This window comes from Rattus norvegicus, chromosome 2 (genome assembly GCF_021556685.1).
Source record: "Rattus norvegicus strain SHRSP/BbbUtx chromosome 2, alternate assembly SHRSP_T2T, whole genome shotgun sequence".
NCBI classification, from domain to species: domain Eukaryota; kingdom Metazoa; phylum Chordata; class Mammalia; order Rodentia; family Muridae; genus Rattus; species Rattus norvegicus.
Genome location: NC_141535.1, coordinates 151599925 through 151608387, shown reverse-complemented (window position 1 = coordinate 151608387; position 8463 = coordinate 151599925). Strand labels below are relative to the sequence as shown.

The 8463-nt window shown below is 44.3% G+C and overlaps 1 long non-coding RNA gene across 1 annotated transcript; it reads left to right on the top strand.

Moving 5' to 3' along the window:
* The first annotated feature begins 1238 nt into the window (after positions 1 to 1238).
* LOC134485623 (uncharacterized) lies at positions 1239 to 6354 on the top strand. The gene is made up of 2 exons (XR_015675345.1): positions 1239 to 3483; positions 4825 to 6354. It is a non-coding gene; the product is annotated as an uncharacterized LOC134485623 (long non-coding RNA).
* The last annotated feature ends 2109 nt before the right edge of the window (positions 6355 to 8463 follow it).

Here is an 8463-nt window from a genome sequence, read left to right as displayed (position 1 = left end):
ACCTGGAAAAGCAAGACCAGACACATGGACACTTCTAATTACATAGCTAGAGGAGAACAAGGATCCAGAAAACGGCTCAGTACTGCCCAGGGGAAGGGAAGCATGCTGGACAAAGACAAACACTTCCTACATTCACTTAAATGAGAGTCAAAGTCACCTAAGAGAACACTGGAAAATCAAAACATTCACTCTCTTCCCAGGTGTGCTAGAGTGAAAGGACATTCAGCCCTTAAAACCCTCCCTAATAGTTTATGGTATGAATGCCAGTCCGGAGAAAGAACCCTGCTTCCTTACTAATGTATGTGTGTAGTGGGTGGGGGTGGGGTGGGGGAGACTGGGCACCATAGGCCTCTAATGGTACCCCAGGGGAATAAAGAGACCAATGCACCAAAGTCTAAGTTATAGAAAGGAGACCGGTATAGGGTTTTCCATGTTTTCAGTTTAGTGGAGTGGTTTTGTGTTAAACTGGGTATCCATGCTTTCCTTCTGAAATTGATTTATCTTCAAATTTCCATAAATAGACAGCTGCATGAAAAACACTTTTTTTTTGGTCATAAAATTTTGCCTTAGATTTAGCAGTCTTAAAACCTGTGTGCTTCCTTAATTTCCTTTGAGTTTTTGAGTCATCACAATAAATAGGTCTCTAGTTATGGAACTGGGCCTGTGGAGGTGGGGGGTGCTTCTGAAAGGGATAAGAGCAAAGGATCACGACTGTTTTCTGAAATGAGGTTTTGTCCAGAAGGAGCAACACTTGCATTCCAACGCCTCTGCCTCGCTCTGCTTCCTTTGTCAGCACATCTCAGAACTCGCACTCGTGAGCTGGGCCTCTGGACCTAACCCATTCCTTAGAAAGTTCTGCGGCTTATTGTTATTGACAGAGCAGCTCCGGATTGGATTAAGTCATGGGTCTGAGCAGGTTTTACTGCCTAGGTTACCGGTGTTCTGATAACACTGAGACACGGTGAACTGGCTTCCCCACCCACAAACCTAGCGTGACTGCGGTCCCAGGGTTGTAAAGTGGACGGCGGGCTCCGCCCTGCAGCACCTGTGCCCCCAGCACGAAGTGCGTGCGGCTGGGAGCCGGCGGGTCACGCAAGCCCAGGCCTCCCGCCGCCGCTCGCGTGCGCTCCCGGGGCTTCCTGGCCGCCCAGGCTGGCCTTGCGTGCCGACGGCGCCGCGTAATCCGCGGAGGAATCCCATTCCGGACGCCTTCTCTAGCCGGAGGGGGTGCCCTGTTTCTAGGCGGGCCGGGAAGTTTCCGGCTCGGAAGTTGCAAGGCACAAGCCAGTCGGCGACAAGGACAGAACGGGCAGGGAGGACGGATCCTGAAACCTTGAGGAGCTCCAGCGGACCTGGGACCGGGTGGCAGCTGTGCTAGTGCAGGGGGCAGGGGGAGGGGCTGTGCACAAGGATCGGGCGGGGAAGTTTCTGTTCTTGTGACCTTTGGGGCGGGATGGCGGTAACTTCTTCTGACAAAGGGAATCGAGGGACGTCGTGGCTACCTGATCGGGTTTATTTGCAGCTCTGGCTCGCTGCTCGGAGACTTAGGGGGGCGGGCGTCTGGTTACGCCGCGTGCAGGCGACGGGAAGCGCGTGTCGTGAGCAACAGCGATGAGATCAGTTTGCATAACCACAGCGTCGGGGTGGGGAGTGCAGCCAGTCACGCAGCCGCCGCCCGACCCGGCACAGACTCTGCCCGGGTGGCCATGGCTGCCCCACGGGATTCGGGTGGCAGGAGCTGGGGTGGTCCTGCCCCTTCCAGGTTCGGGCCTGTTGAGGCGTCAGAACTGTTCCAAGGGAGTGGTGAGGCAGTGGGGAAGAAAACCACACAAAGCACAACCTGCAGGGTTAACAGGCTGGATTCTATTAGGCAGCTTTCTAGACACACTGAAAACCATTGTGCCTCGTAGGTAACTTCAAAGACTACTATCGTGAAAATCAAAGATCATTAAAAAGGACCTTTAATTTGTTTATACTATTTCTCTAAGCAGGCTTTCGTTTGTGTGCGTGAAATTTAATTTATGCACTCAAGTCTGGAGTCATGGTTTAGCAAAGGAAATAATTATGAATTCAGTTAAGCGTATGGGTACAAAAGGATTACTTAAAAGAACAATGAACTGGAAAAAAAAAATTTCCAGCTTCTAACTAACAAGGCCATTACATTCAGCTTTTCACGGTCTTGAACATCTTGTCCCGGCTCAACAATACGTGGAGGAAACTTCTAATTAGGCATTTTAAAACGCTAGCATTTACGCCAGGAAAACGTCAAGAATGCCTTATGTTGTAGACACGTGACTACCGTCTACACATAGAGTAAGCAGTGTATCTGTCAAAAGTTTTGTACTTCAGGCATCTTAGTGTACCAGCAGTTCACTGATAGGTCAGTCAGTTATGAAGTAGGATTAATTAAACACCATGAGACATTACAACTTGGAATCCCGTAAGACTCTTCTGCAGATGTAATGTTCATGTGGTGCCACTTCAGTAAAGACGAACCTAAGTGCCTAGCACATCGCGTCAAAATAAAATCTTGAATGAGTGCATGTGTAGGGATCCCCTCTGATGATTCCAACTCTGTAGTAAAGTAAGTGAATCACTCGTCTCTAGTAAAGTGTAAATTAGACTCCCAGCATTCCATGCCGGGAGGGGAACCTACCACAGGGGCTTTGAAATGTTTATAGGAAGAGGGTATATATTCGATTATTACAAACTGTTCAAAACACTACAAAAGTATAATGTTTAAAACTGTGTTGCCAAGTTTATTTGTGTCAAGCACTGACATATGGAAAGAAGCTGTATATATCGTTACATCAAATATTTGACTTATAATCAAATTTTTGATCAGTCTTTTGATTCATAGAATCTTAAAAGCAAGACACCTTCTTGATATACTTTGCTGCTGCAGCATGCCCAGTATCTAGGATTAGAAATGTATGAAGTCCATTGAGACCGACTGTGCGAGGTATTGTTAAAGTTGGGCGTCGTGCAGACAAAACCAATTGCTTAATGTTTAAATGGTCTCTATTTAAATGCGAATTACGTTAGGAATACTAATGCCTGGCACACATCTTTGTGTTAAATGTAAAAATCTTGTCTCATTGGAAGCTCTTAGTAGAGGACCCCCGAGAAGAAAAGGACAGTCAACAGAGAGGAGCTTTCTGAGATGGAACCTTCAGGCGATGCAGTTAGCCAATTTTAACTGGAATCAGAAAGCAGATACCAGACTTTAATCCACCTCTTCCATTTAGAAAATCATAGAGCAGGGCTGGGATTTGGCTCACTAGCAGAACACTTGCATTGCATGTGGGGAGCTTTAGGTTCAAACTCAAATCTAAAATATAAGGCAAAAGCACACAGTGCTATGCGTCTTTCTTCTCATCACCGCTGCCCTAATTTTTCTTAATGTCCTCTGACGTCACTTTAGGGTGGGGATCCCACACTGCTGTTCTCGTTACTGATTGCATGCTGACACCCGGAGAGGAGGTGAGTGGGACCTGAACTCCAACCCTCGTCCAGTCTGACAAGGCGTTTGCTTTGTTTGCATCTTCTTGAGAAGGGAAGTCTCTCTGGATAATGTGAACAAAGGCGCCTCGAAGCTTACAGCAGAGTGATTTGTCCTCAGGAACAAATCTGCTCCTTCTGCTGGTTGATTTGTATTTAGTTCCCAATTGCATTTAATAGCATTGCCCTGCCAAGAGGGTTGAACTGGAAATGTGCAGCGGCCCAGGCTGATGGAGCTGTGTATTGAACGGTGTCACCTTCCAAGGTCTCATTATGAATTGCAGCCGAGGCAAGACAGTATGCATAGAGCATTCAATAGAAAGCAATGGCAGGGCGAACTAGAGGAGCCTTAGCTACGGATCCATTGTCTCGGCCTTGCCTTGCCCGGGGCAACGATAGTCAGTGCGGCTCAATCTTTTGGCTGAACTACTGGGTAGGATCTGTTATCTGATGATTCTCTCTGTGCATGATACATGTCCGACTGCACACTGAGATAGCCTTAAGTGTAAAGCATCTTCTTTCTCCTGTTGCTAATATCTCTGAAGTCTACTGTCATTGCGTCACAGTCCAAACAGTGAGTGGCAGAGACTATTGTGTCAGGATGTAGTGACCTTATTGGTCTAAACTGCAGGAGTGCCGTGCAAATACATGAGCCCCATCAGGACGGTCGGGGGACTGCAATCTTTTCTGGATGGGCCACACCCCGAACGCACCTTAAACCCCCTACTTTTTTAAAAGTTTAATTTATTGCTTAGCAACTCCACGAACTGACTTCGTTTGATTTGTGTATGATTTAATTATCATAAAAGAAGAGATTCTATGTAACTTATTAAAATATGTGCATAATATAAATATATAAAATATGTGGAATTAATGTCATGTTCTGAGAGCATAAAATTATCCAACTGAATTAACATCTTTAAAAAGAAATGGTTCCCAAAGGTAATTAAGCAGTCGGTTTTGTAATTTGACATTTAGGCCTAGAGCACATATTGCACATGAAGGGATCTGATGGCTGCATCACATGTTTGCTTATCAAGTAAAGATTCCTAGGAGATGCTTTTATCGTTTTAAAGATTTATTTATTTACTTTATTTACATGAGTACACTGTAGTTGTCTTCAGACACACCAGAAGAGGGCATCGGATCTTATTAAAGATGGTTGTGAGCCACCATGTGGTTGGTGGGATTTGAACTCAGGACCTCTGGAAGAGCAGTCAGTGCTCTTAAACACTGAGCCATCTCTCCAGACCAAGAGATGTCTTTGACGTACCTTCATTTTTAAAAATGTATTTTATATGTATGATGTCTGTCTGCTTATAGGTATGTGTACCATGTGCCTGCCTGGTGCCCGCAGAGACCACAAGAGGGCACCAGATCCACTTGGAACTGAATTGTAGACCACAGTGAAGGTGCTAGGATCCAAACCCTCACGCTCTGCAAGAGCGGCAAAAGATCTTCCTTAACCACTCAGCCATTTCTGCAGAACTCCCCTCCCACTCCCACCGTGTGAGCTAGGTCTTGCTACATAACCCAAGCCTTGAATTCCTGGCGAGTGCCCTGTCTCAGCCTCCTCAGGTAGATATTACAGATATAAGCCACACCTCCTGATTTTTCATGGAATTTTAAAATTTAATGATTATCATTTACAAAAGCCTTTATGGAATGTTGCTTTCAGTGTTAGGTAGTTTTAAAAAATAGGAAACAGGTTAAATAGTTTGAGTGAAATATTCCATAAACCTTGTGGCTGCCAAAAATAAGAGACGTGGAGGAATTAAAACCATTGTAGAGCTCCCATACATAAAACATATGCTTTTAAATATGATTTGTTACTAAGAGCAAATAAATGTAACTCATCACGTTGAGACAAAAACAGCCTGCAGTAGATTGGTCCTTGTTTGAGGACAGAGACTGTGAGGTTGTTTGCTTTCCCGGTACCACCCTGTGAGTGATCGTGACTTGAGGGAATCAGTTAATAAATAAATGGGAAAGAACCGTTCAGAACTAGCTTCTGGGCAGTCTGTTTCTCAGGCCTCCCCCATTTCTCTCTTGATGAGTACCTGCCCAGATCATCCGTGCTTTGCGTGAGCAATAAGGAAAAGGGAAGTAATGCAGATGGCGGTGTCTCAATGGTCAGATGTCTGAAATGAACAAAGTGCTTGCAGATGTTTCAACTGGTGGAGGGGCTGGGCTCTACCTAGGCCATAGGAAACAACTTCCACACCTTGAGGCTACTATGATAAGGGTATCATCACTCATCTGGACAGGATTCCATTGGAAACTTGAAAAGCACTCTAGGATGGAATGCTGCATGAATCCAGACTTGCCTCAGGAATGCTGCCAGGGCTCAGGTCTGAGTATGGAAATTAATGTGATTTGTAAGAAATAGCCACCAGGATCGTTGCTTATCTGGAAATCAGATCCTTTAATCACTGTAGACAGAGCTAATGAAAGTAGAAGAAACCATCATTGATTTTGAGGGTCGTCTCCTAAATTAGTTGGCCTTTGGCTTTTGGAGAGCAAAGTTCAAATTCCAGTTCCTGTTTAACAGGAAAGTAAGTCAGATGCTAAGTGGAGAATTTTGCGGATTCCAGATTGAAACAGCAGGACACAATGGACTTCTGAGTCTTGAAGAAACCTTCTCTTGGGAGTTGCTAAAGTCATCCCCCAAATGAAATATTTCTTGTGGTGCCTTTCAATCTGCTTTTTAAATTTTTTTTGCACTGTGTCTTTTTTTTTTAACTTACTTGGTTTTAAAAGTATTTGTGTGTCTTTAGACGTCATTTTTGTCATCCAATGTAAATTTTTATATTTTCTAATAAAAGTCCTTTACAGTCTACATTTTATGCAGACTATCTCCTGGAGTGTCTGAAGTATATTAGCCTGCTGACTGGCTGAATACAGGATGGCAGGTGCTATGATTAATGTACCAATTCCTTAATATGATGATGATGCCATACAAAGGCACCTTCAAAAGTGCGACTCATGGGGCTGGGGATTTAGCTCAGTGGTAGAGCGCTTACGTAGGAAGCGCAAGGCCCTGGGTTCGGTCCCCAGCTCCGAAAAAAAGAACCAAAAAAAAAAAAAAAAAAAAGTGCGACTCATTAGCTTCCTGTCCCAACCACATGGCAATCTGAGACTGTTTTCTCTGTCCGGATGTAGAAAGAACAGGGCGGGCGGTGTATACACTAAGTTTGTTCCCTAAAAAAATACTAAAAGACTCAGGTATGATGTTGATGTTGCTGTAGACACTTAGTACACACACACACACACACACACACACACACACACACGCTTTTTATTACCCCAAATAAAGTGTCTAAAACCACATAAAAGGAAGGGGGAAAGTATTGTACCTCTTAATAAAATTGACCAGCATGCGTGGAAAAAAGAAAATTAACCCTACCATTATTGGAGAATTACACACACATTGCTGTTCTAAGTAAACAGACCTTTTTTAATATTTGGGTTCAATATGTACCACTAAGTGCTAATGTGGCTGCTGCTTTTGTCTGATTTTAGAACCAAAACAAACTCTCAGACTTGTAGTAAATTCAGGATTAGATCATTGAAACCTAGAGGAAACTTAACTGTCCTGAGATCTTAGGAGTAGACCATCACCTGCAATAGACTAACACTAATAATTTGCAAGGCACTAATCTTGGGCTAAAGATTCAGCAATGAACAAGACAGATGTGTTCTCTTGCCCCAATCACACAATTAATGGAGGGGCTGGAACTAGAAAGAAGCCTGCAGTGTTCTAATTAAAACAGCATCCACTAATCAAACACTAACTCTGTCAAGCCTTAAGTGTTTCACCTGCATTAAGTCGTAGGTTAGATGTGCTTTCCCACTCCAGGGGACTCCCAGCCCCTCTCAACTGCCTCATTTTCCCTGCCCAAAGGGAAAATGACTTTTCTGTTTGAAAAGAATTTCATGTTAGCCAGCCCTTCTCTCTCATTTTGGGGGAGAGGGGGAAACAGCGTTTGATGGACCTTAGCTGCCATCATCAGACCCTTGCTCCACTCTGCACTTCCAGGCCCTGTGGAACACAGGATCAGGAGGAGGAGGCCTCTTCCGGTATTCTGGGTTGGGTAGTCGAGTATCCTGTGAGGACTTAAAATTAGGAAGCTGATTTTTCTCATTGATATCTGCTTTCTCATTAATCAACCAGACACTGTCCATTTCCTGTAAGAGAGAAACACTTCATAAAAAATAAAATAAGCAATCGCATACTAGCAGAGTTGAACCATCTAAAACCAGCCAAGTTCTATCCAGTATGCATGACTGGGTCTCACATGCAGACCCCACCTGCCATGTCACCTAGGAAACAGTGTCTTAAGATAACACTGACTTAACCTTCACAGCTTTGGCTTCCTTCCCATAATTTGTAAAAGTGTGATGGCCAGCCAGTGGGCTCTTGGGGAAACCAGGCAGTGAAAGGAAAATCAGGTGGAATTTATGGGATTGGAAAGCCTAGATTTGAATCCATTCTGAGTAAGTCTTTAAAAGTTTGAACCTCAGGTTTGTTTGTTTGCTTGCTTTTCTTAACACTCTACATTGCTTTACCAAGTTCACATTGTCATTAAAGGACTAATGACTGCATACACTGCATGAGCCAGGAAGGCACCTCAGTGGATAAAGACACCCATAGCCAAACCTGATGACCTGAGTTTGATTCCCTGGACCCACATGGTATGAGAGAACTTACACCTACAAGTTAACGTCTAACTTCTACACACTTGAGAACGCATGTGCACGCGCGTGCGCGCACACACACACACACACACACACACACACATTTTTTAACAGATTTTTTAAAGGTCTGATTGGTTTGTATATGTGTACATGTTTTGCCTGTATGTCTGTCTGTCTGCACACCACATGTGTGCTTGGTGCCCTTGAGGTCAAAAGAGAATACTAGATCCTGTGGGTTATAGATGGTTGTGGGCTGCCTTGTAG